Here is a 9,862-nt window from a genome sequence, read left to right as displayed (position 1 = left end):
ATTTTTAATTTCCTGAGGAATCTCCACACTGTTCTCCAAAGTGGCTGCACCAGTTTGCATTCCCACCAACAGTGTAAGAGGGTTCCCCTTTCTCCACATCCTCTCCAACACACGTTGTTTCCTGTCTTGCTAATTTTGGCCATTCTAGCTGGTGTAAGGTGGTATCTCAATGTGGTTTTGATTTGAATCTCCCTGATGGCTAGTGATGATGAACACTTTTTCATGTGTCTGGTAGCCATTTGTATGTCTTCATTGGAGAAGTGTCTGTTCATATCTTCTGCCCATTTTTTAATATGATTATCTGTTTTGTGTGTGTTGAGTTTGAGGAGTTCTTTATAGATCCTGGATATCAACCTTTTATCTGTACTGTCATTTGCAAATATCTTCTCCCATTCCGTGGGTTGCCTCTTTGTTTTGATGACTGTTTCTTTTGCTGTGCAGAAGCTTTTTATCTTGATGAAGTCCCAGAAGTTCATCTTTGCCTTTGTTTCCTTCGCCTTTGGAGACATATCTTGAAAGAAGTTGCTGTGGCTGATATCAAAGAGGTTACTCCCTATGTTCTCCTCGAGGATTCTGATGGAATCCTGTCTCACGTTGAGGTCTTTTATCCATTTCGAGTTTATCTTTGTGTACGGTGTAAGAGAATGGTCAAGTTTCATTCTTCTACATATAGCTGTCCAGTTTTCCCAGCACCATTTATTGAAGAGACTGTCTTTTTTCCACTGGATATTTTTTCCTGTTTTGTCAAAGATTATTTGACCATAGAGTTGAGGGTCCATATCTGGGCTCTCTACTCTGTTCCACTGGTCCATGTGTCTGTTTTTATGCCAGTACCATGCTGTCTTGGTGATCACAGCTTTGTAGTAAAGCTTGAAATCAGGTAACGTGATGCCACCAGTTTTATTTTTGTTTTTCAACATTTCCTTAGCAATTCGGGGTCTCTTCTGATTCCATACAAATTTTAGTATTATTTGCTCCAGCTCTTTGAAAAATACTGGTGGAATTTTGATTGGAATGGCATTAAAAGTATAGATTGCTCTGGGCAGTATAGACATTTTAACGATGTTTATTCTTCCCATCCAAGAGCATGGAATGGTCTTCCATCTTTTTGTGTCTTCTTCAATTTCTTTTAGGAGTGTTCTGTAGTTCCTCGAGTACAGATCTTTAACCTCTTTGGTTAGGTTTATTCCGAGGTATCTTATGGTTTTTGGTGCTATAGTAAATGGAATCAATTCTCTAATTTGTCTTTTTGTATTTTCATTGTTAGTGTATAAGAAAGCCACTGATTTCTGGACATTGACTTTGTATCCTGCTACATTACTGAATTGCTGTATGAGTTCTAGTAGTTTGGAGGTGGAGTCTTTCGGGTTTTCCATATAAAGAATCATGTCATCTGCGAAGAGAGAGAGTTTGACTTCTTCCTTGCCAATTTGGATACCTTTTATTTCTCTTTGTTGTCTGATTGCTGTTGCTAGGACTTCTAATACTATGTTGAACAAGAGTGGTGAGAGTGGGCATCCTTGTCGTGTTCCTGATCTCAATGGGAAGGCTGCAAGCTTTTTCCCATTGAGGATGATATTTGCTGTGGGTTTTTCATAGATAGATTTGATGAAGTTCAGGAATGTTCCCTCTATCCCTATACTTTGAAGCGTTTTAATCAGGAACGGATGCTGGATTTTGTCAAAAGCTTTTTCTGCATCAATGGAGAGGATCATGTGGTTCTTCTCTCTTCTCTTATTGATTTGTTCTATCACATTGATTGATTTGCGAATGTTGAACCATCCTTGTAACCCAGGGATGAATCCTACCTGGTCATGGTGGATAATCTTTTTAATGTGCTGTTGGATCCTGTTTGCTAGGATCTTGTTGAGAATCTTAGCATCCATATTCATCAGTGATATCGGTCTGAAATTCTCCTTTTTGGTAGGGTCTTTGCCTGGTTTGGGGATCAGGGTAATGCTGGCTTCATAAAAAGAGTCTGGAAGTTTTCCTTCTGCTTCAATTTTTTGAAACAGCTTCAGGAGAATAGGTATTATTTCTTCTTTGAAAGTTTGATAGAATTCCCCAGGGAATCCGTCAGGTCCTGGGCTCTTGTTTTTTGGGAGGTTTTTGATCACTGCTTCAATCTCATTACTAGATATCGGTCTATTCAGGTTGTCAATTTCTTCCTGGTTCAATTTTGGGAGTTTATAGTTTTCCAGGAATGCATCCATTTCATCTAGGTTGCTTAGCTTATTGGCATATAACTGTTGATAATAGCTTCTGATGATTGTTTCTACTTCCTTGGTGTTAGTTGTGATCTCTCCCTTTTCATTCATAATTTTATTAATTTGGGCTTTCTCTCTTTTCTTTTGGATTAGTGTGGCCAATGGTTTATCGATCTTATTGATTCTTTCAAAAAACCAGCTTCTAGTTTCGTTGATACGTTCTACTGTATCTCTGGTTTCTACCTCGTTGATCTCTGCTCTAATCTTGATTATTTCCCTTCTTACGTGTGGAGTTGGTTTGATTTGTTGTTGATTCTCCAGTTCTTTAAGGTGTAGAGACAGCTGGTGTATTCTGGATTTTTCAATTTTTTTGAGGGAGGCTTGGATGGCTATGAATTTCCCCCTTAGGACCGCCTTTGCTGTATCCCATAGGTTTTGGAGTGAAGTGTCTTCGTTCTCATTGGTTTCCATAAATTGTTTAAGTTCTTCTTTGATCTCCTGGTTGATCCAAGCATTCTTAAGCAAGGTGGTCTTTAGCTTCCAGGTATTTGAGTTCCTTCTGAACTTTTCCTTGTGATTGAGCTCCAGTTTCAAAGCATTGTGATCTGAGAATATGCAGGGAATAATCTCAGTCTTTTGGTATCGGTTGAGCCCTGATTTGTGACCCAGTATGTGGTCTATTCTGGAGAAGGTTCCATGTGCACTTGAGAAGAATGAGTATTCTGTTGTTTTAGGGTGGAATGTTCTGTATATATCTATGAGGTCCATCTGGTCCAATGTATCATTCAATGCTCTTATTTCTTTATTGATTTTCTGCTTCGATGATCTGTCTATTTCTGAGAGAGGCGTGTTAAGATCTCCTACTATTAATGTATTCATATCAATATGACTCTTTATCTTGATTAATAGTTTTCTTATGTAATTGGCTGCTCCCATATTGGGGGCATAGATATTTACAATTGTTAGATCATCTTGGTGGATAGTCCCTATAAGAATGATGTAGTGTCCTTCTGTATCCCTGACTACCGTCTTTAGTTTAAAATCTAATTTATCTGATATGAGAATCGCTACCCCGGCCTTCTTTTGAGGCCCATTGGCGTGAAAGATGCTTCTCCATCCCTTCACTTTCAGTCTGGGTGTATCTTTAGGTTCAAAATGGGTCTCTTGTAGACAACATATGGATGGGTCCTGTCGTTTTATCCAATCTGCAACCCTGTGTCGTTTTATGGGTGCATTTAGGCCATTCACATTGAGAGTGATTATTGAGAGATACGTTTTTATTGACATTGTGTTATCTTTGAAGTCTTTCTTTCTGTCGATTGTCTCTATATTTCTGTTCAATGCTATTCTTAGGATTTTTCCTCTTTTATAGAACCCCCCTTAATATTTCCTGCAGTGTCGGCTTGGTGGTTGCATAGTCTTTCAAGCCTTGCCGGTCTTGGAAACTCTTTATCTCTCCATCCATTTTGAATGTCAGTCTTGCTGGATAAAGTATTCTTGGCTGCATGTTCTTTTCATTTAGTGCCCTGAATATATCTTGCCAGCCCTTTCTGGCTTGCCAGGTCTCTGTGGACAGGTCTGACGTTATTCTGATGGGCTTTCCTCTGTATGTAAGGAGCTTCTTTGTCCTAGCGGCTTTCAAGAGATTGTATCTACAATTATGATTCCTCAATTTTACTATGAGGTGCCTGGATTTTTTTTTGAATTTATAATCTTGGGGGGGGACCTTTCTACTTCTAGTACATGAACACTTGTTCCATTCGCAAGATTGGGAAAATTTTCATGAAAAACTTGTTCCACTATATCTTCTAGACTTCTTTCTTTCTCCTCCCCTTCAGGGATTCCAATAATTCTGACGTTGGAACGTTTCATGGCATCATTTATTTCCCTGATTCTGTTTTCGTGGCTTCTAAGCTGTTTGTTCCAGGCTTCCTCCTGATCCTTTCTCTCTATTTGTTTGTCCTCCAGATCACTAATTCTATCTTCTGTCTCAGTTACCCTAGCTTTTAGAGAATTTAGATTAGATTGGAACTCATTGAGAGCATTGTGAACCTCATCCCTGGTGGCCTTCAGCTCTGCCCTAACATTATGAACCTCCTCTCTGGTCGCTTTCAATTCTGCCCTAATCAATTCTGTTTGGTCATCCATGGCTTTCTCCAACCTAGCTATTGCCTGGATAATTGTTAGCCTGAATTCTCTTTCTGACATATTGTCTATGTTGATAGCCGTTAGCTCTGTTGCAGAAGGCCCATCCTCTGTATTTTTCTTCTGTTGGGGATTCCTCCTCCTAGTCATTTTGGTGAGAGATGACTGGACAGATGTAGCTGGATGTATTGACCGTGGTGCAGTCAAGGTGCACCCTGGAACGCTTCTGAGCACTCAGGATTCCCCACCCAAATGAGAGAAAAAAGAAAAGAAAAAGAAAAAAGAGGGAGAGAGAGAGACAGGAAAAAAAGGGAAGATAAAAGTGAAGGTTCAGCCCAAATGGGCCCCAGGGTAAGGTTTATGACGTATACAAACAAAAACAGACAAACAAAAAGACTGATAAAAGTATATGACGAGAGAAAATATATATATATATAAGCAAAAAAAAGGAGGAGCCTCGTCAAGAAGAACCCCAAGTATAAGATTTATATACTATCCGGACAAACATAAATACACAGAGACACTGGCAGAAGAAAAAGATGGGAGCATGGTTATAGATTCTCGGTGTGGGCGAGGAAGGTTATTTTGATTCTTCCTGGATGTATCTTGATATCTTTGTTAAAGGACTCAACTTTCCTAAGAAAAAGGGGGATTAAAAATTGGTTCACCTATAGGGGTAGCATTGCTTGGAGAAAGGGGGTTACCTTGAAGTTTAACTCTATATGAATATTAGAAAATAAAAATAAAAAAGGAATAAACTGGACTAAACTAAATTAAAAATTTTTTTTTAAAAATTAAGAAAATAGAAAAGCAAAAGAAAAACACATGTGTATGTATCAAAAAATTCAGGTTAGAAGTTTATCATGGAATTTGATGTACTGGACATCTCACTGTGATGGTAAATAGGTTAAAAAATTATCTATATAAAAAAAGAAAAAAAATGAACCAGAATAGTGGGAAAGAATTAAAAATAAAAGTTGTATCTATGAAGTAGTGGTGGTTGTTCTCTTGTAGTCTTTTTTTTTTTTTTTCCTGATTTGTTTTCTGGGGGAGGGGGCTGCCACGTGGGTTTTCAGTCAATGATGTTCCCTGAGTTAAGTCCTCCCGACCCCCTCAAGGGGGTGGGCTCTGAGAAAAACTTTTTTTTTTTTTTTAAAGATTTTATTTATTTATTTGTCAGAGAGAGTGAGCACAGGCAGACAGAGAGGCAGGCAGAGGCAGAGGGAGAAGCAGGCTCCCTGCTGAGCAAGGAGCCCGATGTGGGACTCGATCCCAGGACGCTGGGATCATGACCTGAGCCGAAGGCAGCCGCTTAACCAACTGAGCCACCCAGGCGTCCCAGAAAAATGTTTTTTTTTCAGGTTTTTGTTCTCTGGAGATTTTTATGTTTATTCACTTCTTTTCTCTCGCCTTGACAGCTTTTGATGGTTTTTGGAGGTTTAGAGGAGAGAAAACTGCACCCCAACCTCCCTCTCAGAGAGAAGCCTCAGTCTGCTCCCCTGCAGGTGCTGCAGCCGCTGGGCCGCTGGCAGAGCAGGTTCTGAGTCACGGTCCCTGGGGACGCAGGATCTCCTGCTTGTACGCAAAACCAAGGCAGCTGTGGCTGTCTGGGCAGCTCCAGACCGCCGGAGACGTTCCAAGCAGCAATCGCACACTGAGATTTTCCCGCTGGCTGGGGCTAAGAGCTCAGGGCTTGCGCGCACCTCTCCCAGGGGATGGTTTGGGGCGCGGCGCCTCCAGCTCTATCGGCTCTATCGCCGCGTGGGTGTATCGCCGCGTGGGTCCCAGAACACCAGGCTGGGCGTTCGTGCACCTCTCTCAGGGGAGGTTGAGGCACGCGCGCATCTCCAGTAAGGTGCGCGTTCTGCCGTCTGGTGTGGCTCCCAGCCCCTCACGGGAGCCGGACTCCACCCGTTCTCGGGCGCACTGGCGGCTCCGGGACAAAGACCAGGTTTCTCCGCCGCACTCTCTGGCTCAGCGCCAGGGGAGGCTGCCCTGGGTCTGGGGACTTAAGCCCCTATCCCTATCCGCCCCGATTCCCACAATTTCCCCGCTCGAGTCTTTGCTCTTTTGAGTGCTTTCAACAAGACTCCAAGTTAATGCTGGTCCCCAGATGCCGGGCACTCTCGTATTGGAGTATTATTTTCCAGTCGGTCGCCTCTGGTGGCTCCCTCCCCCTTTTGTTTATCTTCCGATATCAGTCCGACGTTCCCACTCCACCTTACCTGCCCACTGGCGTCTTCTGGCCCCCGTAGAGATCCAGACGTGTATAATTCTGATCTGAGGCTGATTTCATGGGTGATCGGAGTTCTTTGGTAGGTAATCAGCTCACTTTAGGGTGCAGGTTGAAAAGGCGCCTCCTCCTACTTCCCCGCCATCTTGTCTCCCCGAGTTAGGTGGCTTTTTGCGGCCACATAGAGACATGGATGATGTCTTGTCATTTGTCAAAGGTGATGTTTCATAACTGATTAGTGTTTTCGTCAAAAGAGTTACAATTAAGGTAGAGGGAAAATTCAAAATTATTCGAAGTAGGCCTTTACCATTTAAAAGCAAAGCTTGTCTTTCTAGTTTGACTAACTGTGTCATCTAGATATTTTGATATGCTGTATTTTCTCCGTAGTTTCTTTGGTGGTGGAGTCAGAAGGAGATTCTTTGGGAATTCTCTGGGTCGAGTTACACTGGGTGAGTTGGTTTCTCCTCATGAAATTGCTGGAAGGTAATATCTACAGAGAGGCTTTTTACACAGAAGCTTTTGGTCTAACAAAGAGCAACTAACAATGAGGTGATTTGGGCTGCATTATTCTCTAAATAATAGTTTTATGACACCACGTCACAGGCTATGGTATTTACTGCACAAGGAGTCCTCAGAAGGCTACAATGAAAGACTCAGATCTCAGAGCACGTTCATGTTCCACTGATTCGTGACTTACAGTTCGCCCAGGTGGGAAGGTGAGTTGAGAGAAATACAACACATTTATGAAAGCCGTGGGTCAGTGTCATTCTGACAAGAGGGGGGAATCCTGGAGCTTTGCAGCAGACAGGGGAGTTCCAGGTGTGGGTAGAGCTGACAGGGGTCCCGGGGGAGAGTGGAGTGCGTTCTGCAGGAGGGTGTGGGCAGGGCTGGCTCCAGGGGTGTCTGTGTGTCTCCCATGTGACAATTGTGACAGGTCAGGGCTGTGAGCAGGGTCCTGGCTGAGGACAGGTGAGGCCCGGGTGGAGAGCTGGCAGAGCACCTTCTTCTGTGCCTCCAGCCTCATGTAGCTCCTGTGGCCACAGGAGCTGCCTAAACAAGCTCTTTGTCTGTCCCTGTCACTCCCATTCAGACAGCTCCGTATTGCCAGGCCAAGACGTTGGTTTGGGTTTCTTTCTTTCAGTGTGTGTGAAGTTTCAAAACATAGACGATGGAAATGACAGATCATCAGAACATCTGTTCTTCTTGTATTTCCTGCTCTCCTTTAAGTCACTGCAGTGAATTGTACCTGCTAGTGGAAGGGGCAATCTGTGCATTTTTATTTCTTGTTTCAATTAAACAATGGGGAACATATCTCCTGAAATATTAAAATAATTCTTTGTGGGTGTTCATGTTTTTCTCTTCCGTGAACCACATCCCAATATTAGAAAATATTTTTTAAAGTAAAGCACAGGCGCGGGGCTCTAACAGGGTGCAGTGGCCTTTGTGAGGACAAATGGAGGTGGAGTATAGGCAGTTGAGTAGCTCAGGGAGTGACTCATTGTGCTCCCAGAGAACATCTACCCTTCCCTGGGGGGAGGGGGTGATGGTGGTGGCTGCTTATTTGGTGGCCCATCCTGGGCTCTGAAACCTAACCCAGTGAGTCCCTTGTGACTTGAACTGGGGAATTTATGAAGAAAACAGAATGAGCCCTGGAGGGTGCCTGCATCTTTGAACTCGGACAACTCCATGGAGCAAAGGAACTCATCACCCATGAGGTGTGTCAGGATCCCTGAGGGCGTGGGCTTTGCTTCCTGGGAAGAGGTTGTGTCTTCATCCTTATCTTAACCAGAGCCATGTTGTGTGGTTATGGAGACCCAGACCTTTATGTGACCGTGTCATTATTATTCTTGTTATTTTAAGAAAGCGATCTAGACATTGACTTCGAGATCCAAATATCAAAAGGAAAAACACAAGGTCAAGTATATATATGAGGACTGAACTTGTGGTACCTCTCAGTATGGGCAATGTCGGGCTACCCGTATGAGGAAGAACACGGAATTCTGTTTGGATGGAAGTGTGCTGTACACGTAGTGTTTGATTCTGTCCTTTTCCTTACTTCTCTGAAGGGAAGACAGAGTGGTGACTGGAACTTGGTTTCTGGTTTTAAGGAATGGGAGACAAGAGATTGGAAAGATCAGTGTTCATGTTGACACGGTGCTCCGTGCCCAGTGAGGGAGGGTTTGAAGCTTGGACTTGGAAGGGCTGGTGTTCAGGGAGGATGTGGTCCGAGTTTCCCGCACACAGAGTCTCTCAGCTGGTCTGCCTAAACAGACTCTTTCCTGCCTTTTGAAGGGCAACTTGAAAGTGGCTTGAAACCCTAGGACACTAGAGGAATGATCTGGAAGGGACACCTGGGTGGGCCAGTGTAGACAAACCCAGGGAATTCCAGAGCTAACGATGAATATATTTCTGATACTGGAGTTTGCTCCTTGGTGAGCAGCGTTGAGCTGGGGAGGAAAGCAGTCTCTGGGTCTTAGGAGTCACCGTGTCAGCAGGTGTGAGCCTGGCAGGGCAGTCGGATCAGAGAGCTGGGAGACTGTGAGGCCGTGGCGGTGGGCCTTCACTCTGGATGCACAGGCCAGCTTGCTCCAAGGACAGTGGTCTGCTCACCAGCCAGCCCTCCTGCTGCAGATGTGATAGGGAACTTGCTTCTGTTGGGTTCTCCAGCCCTCATCTCGGCAGGAGGCTTGGTGGGAAGCAGCCCACAGACAACATTATGGAATCTTGCCCACTGTGCCCCTTGCTTCCTCAGATGAGGCACCGCAGGGGTCCTCTGCCTGGCGTCTGTGAATTCAGCCAGCAGAAGCACTTCTTCCAGAGCCACACCCCTGAGAAATCCTCCACTTTGCCGTGCTGTGTGCAAGAGGCCAGTGTTCATTTGGAACTGAAATCTCAGCTCCTGCCATTAGGTTCCCAGGCCACATGGCACACCAGTATCCTTGAAGCTCTAGTTCCACATGGGGCCTCACATGCGAGACTGAGACCGAACCTGGGCGGCTGCTGCTGCTGCTGCTGCAGGTTCCTTCCTGAAAAGCCTGGTTTGTGATGACGTCCCAGGAAAGAGGGACAGGTGCACCATTCTGCCCCAGCACAAGAGGATGCCAGACGTCAATCGCAGCTGGCTGGTGCAGCGAGGAGAGATGTCCGTTTCCCAGGACCTTGGCCACAGGGAGATGTGGACCCTGGGATGCTTCTCTGCTCAGCTTTCTCAGATGAGCACATCAGGCAAGGGGAGGAAGTGTGTGTGCTCGCCTGGAATCGAGGAAGGTGCCTGCTT

This window comes from Martes martes (assembly GCF_963455335.1).
Source record: "Martes martes genome assembly, chromosome: 14".
In the NCBI taxonomy this organism is placed as follows: Eukaryota; Metazoa; Chordata; class Mammalia; order Carnivora; family Mustelidae; genus Martes; species Martes martes.
Note: the sequence above shows the minus strand (reverse complement) of the source record.